At 44.4% G+C, this 15589-nt stretch overlaps 1 protein-coding gene across 1 annotated transcript in view; it reads left to right on the top strand.

Annotated features, from left to right (window-relative positions):
• The window catches only part of LOC129699523 (cystatin-C-like), a 44931-nt gene that overhangs the window by 10331 nt on the left and 19011 nt on the right, over positions 1–15589 (top strand). The gene's annotated exons all lie outside the window — the stretch shown is intronic.

Below are 15589 nucleotides of genomic sequence, written 5' to 3'. Positions count from 1 at the left end.
GCCGGAAATAGCAGGGGACCGCGGGTCAAAGGAGTTGGAGGAATTGAGTGAAATCCAGGTTCGTCAGGAAGTGGTGTTGGGTAAATTGAATGGATTAAAGGCCGATAAATCCCCAGGGCCAGATAGGCTGCATCCCAGAGTACTTAAGGAAGTAGCTCCAGAAATAGTGGATGCATTAGTAATAATCTTTCAAAACTCTTTAGATTCCGGAGTAGTTCCAGAGGATTGGCGGGTAGCAAACGTAACCCCACTTTTTAAGAAGGGAGGGAGAGAGAAAACGGGGAATTACAGACCAGTTAGTCTAACATTGGTAGTGGGGAAACTGCTAGAGTCAGTTATTAAAGATGGGATAGCAGCACATTTGGAAAGTGGTGAAATCATTGGACAAAGTCAGCATGGATTTACGAAAGGTAATTCATGTCTGACGAATCTTTATAGAATTTTTTGAGGATGTAACTAGTTGCGTGGATAGGGGAGAACCAGTGGATGTGGTGTATCTGGACTTCCAGAAGGCTTTCGACAAGGTCCCACATAAGAGATTAGTATACAAACTTAAAGCAGCACACGGCATTGGGGGTTCAGTATTGATGTGGATAGAGAACTGGCTGGCAAACAGGAAGCAAAGAGTAGGAGTAAACGGGTCCTTTTCACAATGGCAGGCAGTGACTAGTGGGGTACCGCAAGGCTCAGTGCTGGGACCCCAGCTATTTACAATATATATGGCTAATGATCTGGATGAGGGAATTGAAGGCAATATCTCCAAGTTTGCGGATGACGCTAAGCTGGGGGGCAGTGTTAGCTGTGAGGAGGATGCTAGGAGACTGCAAGGTGATTTGGATAGATAGGCTGGGTGAGTGGGCAAATGTTTGGCAGATGCAGTATAATGTGGATAAATGTGAGGTTATCCATTTTGGTGGCAAAAACGGGAAAGCAGACTTTTATAGTCTTATAGAAACTTACAAAATTCTTAAGGGGTTGGACAGGCTAGATGCAGGAAGATTGCTCCCGATGTTGGGGAAGTCCAGGACAAGGGGTCACAGCTTAAGGATAAGGGGGAAATCCTTTAAAACCGAGATGAGAAGAACTTTTTTCATACAGAGAGTGGTGAATCTCTGGAACTCTCTGCCACAGAGGGTAGTCGAGGCCAGTTCATTGGCTATATTTAAGAGGGAGTTAGATGTGGCCCTTGTGGCTAAGGGGATCAGAGGGTATGGAGAGAAAGCAGGTACGGGATACTGAGTTGGATGATCAACCATGATCACATTGAATGGCGGTGCAGGCTCGAAGGGCCGAATGGCCTACTCCTGCACCTAATTTCTATGTTTCTATGTTTCTAAGTCCCATTTGACCCATATGCCTCTAAATCCTTCCTCTCTGTGACACAATGTGCTGCAATGCTGATAACTATATTCTCCCAGTTTTGCTAGCCCTTGCTGTCTCCTCCCCTTCCTTAACCCTCTAGCTGTCTCCTCCCATCCCCCCCGCCCTTGGGCTCTTCCTCCTCCCTTTTTCCTTCCTTCCACCCCCCATCAGTCTGAAGAAGGCTTTCGGCCCGAAACGTCACCTATTTCCTTCGCTCCATGGATGCTGCTGCACCCGCTGAGTTTCTCCAGCATTTTTGTGTACCTTCGATCTTCCAGCATCTGCAGTTCCTTCTTGAAAACTATATTCGACAATCTGTTTCGTCTCCTTTCTAGTTGGCTTGGTTGTTTTTATATGTGGTATATCTGATCTGTTTGGATAGCATGCAGAACAAAGCTTTTCACTGCACCTCAGTACACGAGACAATAATAAACCTAAACCTAATATTAGAATATTTGATGCAAGGAACTGCAGATGCTGATTTACAAAGTGCTTCTATAACTTCTTCTGATCTCATTCGAGATAGGGACTACCATCTGAGTGAAAAATTTGCTCCCAAAATCCCTGCTAAATCTCTCCCTTCTCAAGTCGACGCCCCCTCGTTTCAGAGTCCTCTACTCTGGGGGAAAAAACTGTGAATGTTCACTTTTTCCATACCTATTTGGTCGTATTAGATCTTTAAAAAAAAAACATTTTGTTTTTGTTTTTTAGAGATACAGCGTGGAAACAGGCACTTTGGCCCACCAAGTCCATGCCGACCAGCGATGACCTGTACACTAGTTCTATCCTACACACTAGGGACAACCTGTATCTGTCCATGCCTTCCTTACTTAATTGTCGTATTATGCTTCCTAAATGTAATGATGGTATATGATTCCACCACCTGATCTGATTTGATGTCAACCACACTCTGTCTAGAATTTGTATATATATCAGATCCCCTTTGATCTCCTTTCACATTGATGTGACAGCCAAGAAGACACACTGATGCCTCTACCTCCTCAGGGGACGGGTTGTGGAAATTTGGCATGTCTCCAGTCATTCTTACAAATTTCGACAGAAGCACTGTAGAAAGCATCCTGTCAGTAGCATCACAGTTTGGTTTGTGAACAGCTCTGCCCAAGACCGCAAGAAATTGCAGAGTTGTCCATCGTACAGACTAAACTCCCCACCATTGACTCCATCTACATGTCACGCTGCCTCGAGAAAGCAGCCAACATAATAAAAAAAATTGTCCCACCTCGGACATTTCCTCTTCTCCCTGTTCCCGTCCAGCAGAAGGTACAGAAGCTTGAACGCGTCAACACCAGACTCAGGAACAGCTTCTTCCCCTCTGTTATCAGGCTTCTGAAACTTCCTTCCATAAGCTAGAGTACTGTCCGATTCACCTCTACCCCATTACTTTATATGTACATTACATTATATTTAAGATGGAGTTAGATGTGGCCCTTGTGGCTAAAGGGATCAGAAGGAGATCAGTATGGAGAGAAGGCAGGTACGGGATACTGAGTTGGATGATCAGCCATGATCTTATTGAATGGCGGTGCAGGCTCGAAGGGCCGAATGGCCAGTCCTGCACCTATTTTCTATGTCTATGTCATTCTATGTCTATTACGGACAATGGACTTTGTCTCTGAAACTGATGCGCTACAATGCTGGGAACTATATTCTACACGCTGTATCTACCCCATTGCTTTGACTTGATTGTATCTATGTATAACATTATCCGATCTCATTAGTAAGAATTTCACTGTTCCGTTTTAGGCATAGATGGGACATCTTGGTTGGCATGGGTATGATGGGCCGAAGGGCCTATTTCCTTCCACGCTGTAGGAACCTCTCACTTAATTCTGTTTTCCGCCACAAATGGAGAAGTTGTCCCTTTTGTTAGAGATGGTGACAGTGCATCAGAGATGGACTGCGTTTGATGGAAGGGGGGGGGGGGGATTTTGTTGATCAGTGTTTTTCTCTCTGATCGAGGGCTCTATTGCTCCACATGACTAGTTAATTCCAGTCCCATGCCAGCTTGGACCAACTCCCATAGCAGTCTTTGCCTTACTTAAATAGAAAGTGTTGTTGCAGAGGAAAGTAACAGCTTTAGTGATTTGGTCCTGTCACAAGACTTGGCAGAAATGGGGACGGTTGATATTTGCCATGAGAACAATAGTGACTTTATTCACTTCTCAAATGGAGAGGGGCAAAGTTTAAAGGAGATGTGCGCACCAGATTTTTTTTTTACAGAAAGAGTATTCGATGCCTGGAACATGCTGCCAAGGATTGTGGTAGAGGCAGATATTATAGTAGCATTTAAGAGGCTTTTAGACAGGCACATGGATTTGTAGGGAATGGTTTAAGGGTGGGCAACACAGTGGTAGAGTTGCTGCCCTTACAGCGCTAGACACCTGGGTTTGATTCTGAATACTGGTGCTGCCTGTTGGGAGTTTACACTGGGAGTGTTCTCCCTAAGACCACGTGGGTTTCCTCCGGGTGCTCCGGTTTCCTTCTACATTCCAAAGACGTGCGGGTTAATTGGCGTCTGTAAATCGTCCCTAGTGTGTTATAGAACGCGTGTACTGGTGATCATTGGTCGGCTCTGTATCACTAAACTAAACTAACTCGAACAACCAATTAACACTCTAACAAATGCTAAACACCTGCATCCTAACTTCCACTAATCCTAGCCCATCATTAACCTTGTAACACCACAAATATCACCCTTGCATAAAACTGAGATACACCTACACAGACTACAATTACAAAGAAATACACTCACTGCATGTCTTACATTTTATTTCTGCCCCCAACTGACCCTATTTCTTCTCCATTTCTCTGCTGCCTCTGACATCTGTTTTACGGCCTGCTGCAAACTGACCTGGCAAATTCCTAGTTCTCCAAATAGCGACGTGGTCGATCTCGCTATGAAACCTCTGTAACCCATCTCTGCCGGACATAGTCTCGCTCTACATCATCGCTGCCCAAACTCTGCTGCCAACTTTACATATCTAAGCTTTTTCCTTTCATATGCCTCATCCACTAAATTCTCCCAAGACACTGCCAGTTCTATAAAAGACACTATCCGCTAACTAACTGACCATTGCACTATATCAGGCCTTAAACTAGTGCTAATTATTTAGTGCTGAACAACAAGCTTTCCTCCTAAATCTACCCGCATCTCCCAATCATTGGCTCCCCGGAACTGGCCTAACTCGTACCTGTCTGAAAACCTCCCTCCTCTGCCTTTCTCTCCCTCACAGGCAAAATGAATCGCTACCCTCTCAGACCTGATGCCTACTGAATTCACTTGCGCTCATCTCCTCTCAATTGATGCAGCCATGCACTTCAAGACCTGGTTATTCCACCAAGGTTCCCGAGCCTGCGAAAGACTAGTCCTACATCCTGACACAATATGCCTCAACGTTGCCACCTCTGAACACAGGGAACACGCTGGGCCCCACCTACCAATTGTTTGAGGTTCAGCGGTGATGGCAGTACTCATAAATAGTCCTCATAGGAAAACATACATGCCCTGCCTCCATGCGCCCACAGGCTCCTCCAGCTAAACCTCCTCTTTGCAACACTTTCCCAGCTCAACCACTGGCCCTGCTTAATCTGGGCATAATAAACAAACATTTAACAGAAGTTCAATAACAAGAAGAGATTAGTTTAAATTGGGGCACAAACATTGTGGGCCGAAGGGCCTGTTCCTGTGCTGTACCATTCGATGCTTCATTCTAAAATGTTCAATGGTCTACAAGGAATTTAGAAAAAGCTGTTGGTTGGCAAGCGAGTGTTAAAGTGTGTGTGTGTGTGTGTGTATACCACATGGTGACGGAGAGGAGATGAGGAAGTGGTTAAACCAGTTCCCCATCCCTCCTTCAGTCTGGGTGCGCCCTGTGTCTCTCTATGTTGGAGCCAGCTGGAGGTTGGGAGGGGCAGAGGCAAGCTGACACAAACACGGAAATGGTCGCACATTGATTGGCAGTGTCGGGATAAGATTACCGCCTCTGCCTACGCCCATAGCCCAAGGAGCCTCGCTCTCCAGTGGAGGCGTCTGCCTAATTGCAGACACTCATGGGACTGAGAAGGGAACGAGAAAGAAGAGGACATTTTAGTTTGGGCAGTGGTGTAGAAGGGAAAATACGTGTGGTTCTGCACTAATGAATAACGATACTCCTGAGAAACCTTGTGTTGTACATAATAGTGTTATAAACACATGAGTGTCAACAGGGGAAAGGAACTAGGGCCTTGAGAGTTTCAAACTCACAATAACAAGGTTATTTTTCTTGCAGCTTTTTCAAATATAAAGGTCTTTCCAATAGCAATGAGTTTATTTTTGTTACTGCATGCTAAAAATACGCGTTTCAAACTATCTTTAATCGGACTTTACTGGACTTTGTCTTGCACTAAACATTATATCCTTTATCCTGTATCTGTACACTGTGTTCAGCTTGATTGTAATCATGTAAAGTCTTTCCACTGATTCGATAACACGCAACAGAAAGCTTTTCACTGTGACCATCATAAAGTAAATTAGATACAAAGTGCTAGTGTGAAAAGAAAGAGATTAGTTAAAACAAATGTAGGTCCCTTGCAGTCAGAAACAGGTGAGTTCATCATGGGGAACAAGGATATGGCGGACCAATTGAATAACTACTTTGGTTCCGTCTTCACAAAGGAAGACATAAATAATCTGCCGGAAATAGCAGGGGACCGCGGATCAACGGAGTTGGAGGAATTGAGTGAAATCCAGGTTCGTCGGGAAGTGGTGTTGGGTAAATTGAATGGATTAAAGGCCGATAAATCCCCAGGGCCAGATAGGCTGCATCCCAGAGTACTTAAGGAAGTAGCTCCAGAAATAGTGGATGCATTAGTAATAATCTTTCAAAACTCTTTAGATTCTGGAGTATATAACCATATAACAATATAACAATTTCAGCACGGAAACAGGCCATCTCGACCCTTCTAGTCCGTGCCAAACACATAATCTCCCCTAGTCCCATATACCTGCGCTCAGACCATAACCCTCCATTCCCTTCCCATCCATATAACTATCCAATTTATTTTTAAATGATAAAAACGAACCTGCCTCCACCACCTTCACTGGAAGCTCATTCCACACAGCTACCACTCTCTGAGTAAAGAAGTTCCCCCTCATGTTACCCCTAAACTTCAGTCCCTTAATTCTCATGTCATGTCCCCTTGTTTGAATCTTCCCTACTCTCAGTGGGAAAAGCTTTTCCACGTCAACTCTGTCTATCCCTCTCATCATTTAAAAAACCTCTATCAAGTCCCCCCTTAACCTTCTGCGCTCCAAAGAATAAAGCCCTAACTTGTTCAACCTTTCTCTGTAACTTAGTTGCTGAAACCCAGGCAACATTCTAGTAAATCTCCTCTGTACTCTCTCTATTTTGTTGACATCCTTCCTATAATTAGGCGACCAAAATTGTACACCATACTCCAGAATTGGCCTCACCAATGCCTTGTACAATTTTAACATTACATCCCAACTTCTATACTCAATGCTCTGATTTATAAAGGCCAGCACACCAAAAGCTTTCTTTACCACCCTATCTACATGAGATTCCACTTTCAGGGAACTGTGCACAGTTATTCCCAGATCCCTCTGTTCACCTACATTCTTCAATTCCCTACCATTTACCATGTACGTCCTATTTTGATTTGTCCTGCCAAGATGTAGCACCTCACACTTATCAGCATTAAACTCCATCTGCCATCTTTCAGCCCACTCTTCCAACTGTCATAAATCTCTCTGTAGACTTTGAAACTCTACTTCATTACCCGCAACCCCACCTATCTTAGTATCATCTGCATACTTACTAATCCAATTTACCACACCATCATCCAGATCATTGATGTACATGACAAACAACAGTGGACCCAACACAGATCCCTGTGGCACCCCACTCGTCACTGGCCTCCAACCTGACAAACAACCATCCACCATTACTCCCTGGCATCTCCCATTCAGCCACTGTTGAATCCATCTTGCTACTCCACCATTAATACCCAACCATTGAACCTTCTTAACCAACCTTCCATGAGGAACCTTGTCAAAGGCCTTACTGAAGTCCATATACACAACATCCACTGCTTTACCCTCATCAATTTCCTGAGTAACATCTTCAAAAAATTCAAGAAGATTAGTTAAACATGACCTTACAGGCACAAATCCATGTTGACTGTTCCTAATCAGACCCTGTTTATCCAGATGCTTATATATATTATCTCTAAGTATTCTTTCCATTAATTTGCCCACCACTGACGTCAAACTAACAGGTCTATAATTGCTAGGTTTACTCTTAGACCCCTTTTTAAACAATGGAACAACATGCGCAGTACGCCAATCCTCCGGCACTATTCCCATTTCTAATGACATTTGAAATATTTCTGCCATAGCCCCTGCTATTTCTACACTAACTTCCCTCAATGTCCTAGGGAATATCCTGTCCAGACCTGGAGACTTATCCACTTTTATATTTCTCAAAAGTGTCAGTACTTCCTCTTATTTGATCCTCATAGTTTCCATAGCTACTCTACTTGTTTCCCTTACCTCACATAATTCAATATCCTTCTCCTTGGTGAATACCGATGAAAAGAAACTGTTCAATATCTCCCCCATCTCTTTTGGCTCTGCAGATAGTTGTCCACTCTGACTCTCTAATGGACCAATTTTATCCCTCGTTATCCTTTTGCTATTAATATAGCGGTAGAAACCCTTCTGATTTACTTTTACCTTACTTGCCAAAGCAACCTCATATCTTCTTTTAGCTTTTCTAATTTATTTCTTAAGATTCTTTTTACATTTTTTATACTCCTCAAGCACCTCATTTACTCCATGCTGCCTATAATTATTGTAGATCTCCCTCTTTTTCCGAACCAAGTGTCCAATTTCCCTTGAAAACCATGGCTCTTTACAATTTTTACGATTTCCTTTCAACCGAACAGGGACATAAAGATTCTGTACTCTTAAAATTTCACCTTTAAATGTCCTCCATTTCTCTTCCACATCTTTCCCATAAAACAAACTGTCCCAATTTACTCCTTTTAAATCCTTTCGCATCTCCTCAAAGTTAGCCTTTCTCCAATCAAAAATCTCAACCCTAGGTCCAGTTTTGTCCCTCTCCATAATTATATTGAAACTAATGGTATTGTGATCACTGGACCCGAACTGTTCCCCAACGCATACCTCCGCCACCTGACCCATCTCATTTCCTAACAGGAGGTCCAGTACCGCCCCTTCTCTAGTAGGTACTTCTATGTATTGTTGCAAAAAACTATCCTGCACACATTTTACAAACTCCAACCCATCCAGCCCATTTACAGAATGTGTTTCCCAGTCTATGTGTGGAAAATTGAAATCTCCCACAATCACTACCTTGTGCTTACTACTAATATCTGCAATCTCCTTACATATTTGCTCTTCCAATTCTCGCTCCCCATTTGGCGGTCTATAATACACCCCTATAAGTGTTGCTACCCCTTTCCCATTTCTCAGTTCCACCCAACCGTGGAGTTCCACCCTCAGTTCCAGAGGATTGGCGGGTAGCAAACGTAACCCCACTTTTTAAGAAGGGAGGGAGAGAGAAAACGGGGAATTACAGATCAGTTAGTCTAACATCGGTAGTGGGGAAACTGCTAGAGTCAGTTATTAAAGATGGGATAGCAGCACATTTGTAAAGTGGTGAAATCATTGGACAAAGTCAGCATGGATTTACGAAAGGTAAATCATGTCTGATGAATCTTATAGAATTTTTCGAGGATGTAACTAGTAGCGTGGATAGGGGAGAACCAGTGGATGTGATATATCTGGACTTCCAGAAGGCTTTCGACAAGGTCCCACATAAGAGATTAGTATACAAACTTAAAGCATACGGCATTGGGGGTTCAGTATTGATGTGGATAGAGAACTGGCTGGCAAACAGGAAGCAAAGAGTAGGAGTAAATGGGTCGTTTTCACAATGGCAGGCAGTGACTAATGGGGTACCGCAAGGCTCAGTGCTGGGACCCCAGCTATTTACAATATATATTAATGATCTGGATGAGGGAATTGAAGGCAATATCTCCAAGTTTGCGGATGACACTAAGCTGGGGGGCAGTGTGTTAGCTGTGAGGAGGATGCTAGGAGACTGCAAGGTGACTTGGATAGGCTGGGTGAGTGGGCAAATGTTTGGCAGATGCAGTATAATGTGGATAAATGTGAGGTTATCCATTTTGGTGGCAAAAACGGGAAAGCAGACTTTTATCTAAATGGTGGCCGATTGGGAAAGGGGGAGATGCAGCGAGACCTGGGTGTCTTTGTACACCAGTCATTGAAGGTAGGCATGTAGGTGCAGAAGGCTGTAAAGAAAGCGAATGGTGTGTTGGCTTTCATAGCAAAAGGATTTGAGTATAGGAGCAGGGAGGTTCTACTGCAGTTGTACAGGGTCTTGGTGAGACCACACCTGGAGTATTGCTTACAGTTTTGGTCTCCAAATCTGAGGAATGACATTATTGACATAGAGGGAGTGCAGAGACGGTTCACCAGACTGATTCCTGGATTATGAAGAAAGACTGGATAGACTTGGTTTATACTCTCTAGAATTTAGGAGATTGAGAGGGGATCTTATAGAAACTTACAAAATTCTTAAGGGGTTGGACAGGCTAGATGCAGGAAGATTGTTTCCGATGTTGGGGAAGTCCAGGACAAGGGGTCACAGATTAAGGATAAGGGGGAAATCCTTTAAAACTGAGATGAGAAGAACTTTTTTCACACAGAGAGTGGTGAATCTCTGGAACTCTCTGCCACAGAGGGTAGTTGAGGCCAGTTCATTGGCTATATTTAAGGGGGAGTTAGAAACATAGAAACGTAGAAACATAGAAATTAGGTGCAGGAGTAGGCCATTCGGCCCTTCGAGCCTGCACCGCCATTTAATATGATCATGGCTGATCATCCAACTCAGTATCCCGTACCTGCCTTCTCTCCATACCCTCTGATCCCTTGGCCATAAGGGCCACATCTAACTCCCTCTTAAATATAGCCAATGAACTGGCCTCAACTACCCTCTGTGGCAGAGAGTTCCAGAGATTCACCACTCTCTGCGTGAAAAAAGTTCTCCTCATCTCGGTTTTAAAGGATTTCCCCTTTATCCTTAAGCTGTGACCCTTTGTCCTGGACTTCCCTAACATCGGGAACAATCTTCCTGCATCTAGCCTGTCCAACCCCTTAAGAATTTTGTAAGTTAGATGTGGCCCTTGTGGCTAAGGGGATCAGAGGGTATGGAGAGAAGGCAGGTACGGGATACTGAGTTGGATGATCAGCCACGTTCATATTGAATGGCGGTGCAGGCTCGAAGGGCCAAATGGCCTACTCCTGCACCTAATCTCTATGTTTCTATGTTTCTATGTAACTCAGCGGACCAGGCAGCATCTCTGGAGAACGTGGATAGGTGACAATTCGTGTCTGGCCTTTTCTTCAGACCTGAAACGTCACCTATCCATGTTCTCCAGAGATGCTGCCCGACCAACGGAGTTACTCCAGCACTGTGTGAAACGTCTCCTATCCATGTTCTCCAGAGATGCTGCCCGACCAACGGAGTTACTCCAGCACTGTGTGAAACGTCTCCTATCCATGTTCTCCAGAGATGCTGCCCGACCCACAGAGTTACTCCAGCACTGTGTGAAACGTCACCTATCCATGTTCTCCAGAGATGCTGCCTGACCCACTGAGTTACTCCAGCACTGTGTGAAACGTCACCTATCCATGTTCTCCAGAGATGCTGCCCGACCCACTGAGTTACTCCAGCACTGTGTGAAACATCACCTATCCATGTTCTCCAGAGATGCTGCCCGACCCACGGAGTTACTCCAGCACTGTGTGAAACGTCTCCTATCCATGTTCTCCAGAGATGCTGCCCGACCCACTGAGTTACTCCAGCACTGTGTGAAACATCACCTATCCATGTTCTCCAGAGATGCTGCCCGACCCACAGAGTTACTCCAGCACTGTGTGAAACGTCACCTATCCATGTTCTCCAGAGATGCTGCCCGACCCACGGAGTTACTCCAGCACTGTGTGTAACGTCACCTATCCATGTTCTCCAGAGATGCTGCCCGACCCACAGAGTTACTCCAGCACTGTGTGTAACGTCACCTATCCATGTTCTCCAGAGATGCTGCCCGACCCACGGAGTTACTCCAGCACTGTGTGAAACGTCACCTATCCATGTTCTCCACAGATGCTGCCTGACCCACTGAGTTACTCCAGCACTGTGTGAAACGTCACCTATCCACCCACAGAGTTACTCCAGCACATTTGTAAGAAAGTACAGAAGCCTGAAAACCGTGAGCTCCAGATTCAAGAACAGCTTCCTCCCAGCAACCATCAGGATCTTGAACACCGCACACATGAACCTCAGCAACTGTGATCTATTATGGACTGTCTTTCATTGAACTGCACTCTGGTATTGTTCTTGTTAGTTTATTAATTTTTTGTATAATGTATATTAACCGGTGTGTATTGTGTTTATGGGCCTGTTATTCTGCAGCATGTAAGAATTTCACTGCCCCTTTGCTGGTACATATGACATTTAAACGCTCTTGACTCTTTGGTTCCATTTGAACATGGGAGCATTCAGGGCAAGGCTCGAGCTGTAGAATCCTTGTAGAAGGAGAGGATAGGAGTAGGGAATGCCCATTACATCCAGCGGCAGAAGGGAGAGCCAACACAGGGCACCAGTGACAGGAAGATGAAGTACGGGAGGAACATAGAACAGAACAGCAAAAGAACAGGTCCTTTGGCCTACTACGTGCGCTGAACATGATGCCAAGACCAACTTTTGAAGTTATGAGACGGGAATTGGTTAGGACAGTCTGGCAAATTATACTTAAAGGGTTGATGGTGGAAATGCAATGGCAAAGATTCAAAGACCGCATGGATGAACTCCAAAAATTGTTCATCTCTGACTGGCGAAAAAATAAAACGGGGAAGGCGGCTTAACCTTGGCTAATGAGAGAAATCAAGGATAGTGTTATATCCGGGGAAAAGGCATATAAATGGGCTAGAGGAAGCAGCAAACCGGAGGACTGGGAGAAATTTTGAACTCGACTAAGGACAAAGGGATTAATTAAGTGGTGGAAAATAGAGCATAAAGAAAGCTTGCGGGGAATATAAAAACTGACTGAAAGCTTCTTTAGATATGTAAATAGGAAAAGATTAGTGAAGCCAAATGTACAGGGAGGTCCCTTACAATCAGAGACAGGTGAATTTATAATGGGAAACAAAAAAATGGCAGAACAGTTAAACAAGTACTTTGGTTCAGTCTTCACTAAGTAAGACACAAACAATCTCCCAGACCGAGGATCTAGTGGGAGGAACTGTAGGAAATCCACATTAGTTAGATAAACTGTTGGGACTGAAGGCAGATAAATCCCCAGGGCCTGATTGTCTGCATCCCTGAGTACTCAAGGAGGTGGCCCTAGAAATCGTGGTGATCATTTTTCAATGTTCTTTCGACTCAATGTTCTTTCGGATCAGTTCCTGTGGACTGGAGGGTAGCCAATGTAACCCCACTTTTTGAGAAAGGAGAGAGAGAGGTAACGGGGAATTCTGGAACAGTTAGCCTTACATCGGTAGTGAGGAAGATGCTTGAGTCGATTGTTAAAGATGTTTTAGCAGCGCATTTGGAAAGCAGTGACAGGATCGGTTAAAGTCAGCATGGATTTATGGAAATCATGCTTGACTAATCTTCTAGAATTTTTTGTGGATGTAAATAGTAGAATGGATAAGGGAGATCCAGTGGATGTGGTGTATCTGGACTTTCAAAAAGCTTTTGACAAGGTCCCACACAAGAGATTAGTGTGCAAAATTAGTATTGGGGGTAGGGTATTGACATGGATAGCGAACTGGTTGGCAGACAGGAAGCAAAGAGTAGGGACTAACGGGTCCTTTTCGGAATGGCAGGCAGTGACTAGTGGGGTTCCGCTGGGACCCCAGTTATTTACAATATATATTAACGATTTAGACGAGGGAATTAAACGTTAGCGTATGACACAAAGCTGGGTGGCAGTGTGAGCTGCAATGAGGCTGCAGGGTGACTTGGATAGGTTGGGTGAGTGGGCAGTTGCATAGCAGATGCAGTATAATGTGGACAAATGTGAGGTTATCCACATTGGTCGCAAGAACAGGAAGGCACATTATTATCTGAATGGTGCAGGAAAGAACTGCAGATGCTGGTTTAAATTGAAGGTAGGCACAAGCTGGAGTAACTCAGCGGGACAGGCAGCATATCTGGAGAGAAGGAATGTGTGACGTTTCAGGTCAAGACTGAAGATGGACTCGACCCGAAACGTCACCCATTATCTGAATGGTGACAGATTAGGAAAAGGGGAGGTACAACAAGACCTGGGTGTACTTGTACATCAGTCACTGTAAGTATGCATGCATGTGCAGCAGGCAGTGAAGAAAGCAAATGGCATGCTGGCCTTCATTGCGAGAAGATTTGAGTTTAGGAGCAAGGAGGTCATACTGCAGTTGTACAGGGCCCTGGTGAGACCGCACCTGGAGTATTGTGTGCAATTTTGGCCTCCAAATTTGAGGAAGAACGTTATTGCTATTGAGGGAGTGCAGCGTAGGTTCACCAGGTTAATACCTGGGATGGTAGGACTGACATATGATGAAAGAGTGGGTCGACTGGGCTTGTATTCACTGGAATTTAGAAGGATGAGAGGATATACTTATAGAAACATATAACATTTTTAAATGATTGGACATGCTAGATGCGGGAACAATTTTCCCGATATTGGGGGAGTCCAGAACCGGGGGTCACAGTTGAAGAATAAGGGGCAGGCCATTTAGGACTGAGATGAGGAAAAACATTTTCACCCAGAGAGTTGTGAATCTGTGGAATTCTCTGCCATGGAAGGTAGCGGAGGCCAATTCACTGGATGTATTCAAAAGAGAGTTAGATCCAGCTCTTAGGGCTAAAGAAATCAGGGAATATGGGGGGAAAGCAGAAACGGGGTACTAATTTTAGATGATCAGCCATGATCATATTGAATGGCGGTGCTGGCTCGAAGGGCCGAATAGCCTACTCCTATTTTTCAATGTTTTTTATGTTTCATATCTGCCTGCACATAATCCATAACCCTCCATTCCCTGCATATATATTTTCCGATCCAAAAATCTCTTAAATGCGACAATCCTATCTGCCCACCACCCCTGGCAACGTGTTCCTGGCACTCGTGTAAAAAACATCCCCTTTAAACTTTGCCCCTCTCAACAAAGCTATGCCCTCTAGTATTTGATTTTCCCATCTTTGGGAAAATTATATATTTTTTACCCTTTCTATGCCTCTCACAACTTTATATCCTTTTATCAGGTCTCTTTGCAGCCTTCAATGTTGCAGAGAAAACAATCCAAGTCTGTCCAACCTCTACCTGTTGTTGAATCCAGGCATCATTCTGGTAAATCTGCTCTGTACCCTCTACAAAGCCTCCAGATCATTCCTAAAATGGGGTGACAAGAACGGCAAACAATACTCCAAATGCGGCTTAACCAAAGTCAAATAAAGTGCTAGGAAGTAAGACAACGAGAGATGACTACTCATGGTGAGTAAGTTCGTCAGCAAGTGTAGTCTTATACAAACATGCCCATCCTTTGTTCCATTGCCCATATTTCCAATGACTCACCCAACAATCATCTCAATCAGTTCAGAGTCATATCTCATGTGATTGAAAGATACAGCACAGAAACAGGCTCCACGACCCACCCACTATCGATCACCCATTCACACTAGTTCTATCATATCCCACTTACTCATCCACTCCCAATGCATTAGGGCCAATTTACAGAAGTCAATTAGCCAACAAACTCGCACGCCCTTGGAATGTGGGAAGAAACCAGAGCATGCGACGGAAACCGGGAGAATGTGCAAATTCCACACAGACAGCACCTGAAGTCAGGATTGAACCAGGGTCTCTGGCGCTGTGATGCAGCCGCTCTAACAGCCGCCCCACTGTACCGCCCATCAAATGTTCATCTCTCACACACATTAAGGGCGGTTTTAGAAGCTTGAAGCCCATAACTCGACGCATACAACAATGAACATACAACATCGGTGAAGGCTATTGCTCGACTGACAGCTCAAGTTATTTGGTGTCATGCAACACAGAAACAGACCCTATAGCTAGACCTGTCCATGCTCATCAAGATGCCACATCTACATTAGTC

This window comes from Leucoraja erinacea, chromosome 8 (genome assembly GCF_028641065.1).
Source record: "Leucoraja erinacea ecotype New England chromosome 8, Leri_hhj_1, whole genome shotgun sequence".
Taxonomy (NCBI): domain Eukaryota; kingdom Metazoa; phylum Chordata; class Chondrichthyes; order Rajiformes; family Rajidae; genus Leucoraja; species Leucoraja erinaceus.
The sequence above is the reverse complement of the archived record's forward strand: the minus strand, read 5'-3'. Positions and strand labels throughout refer to the sequence as shown.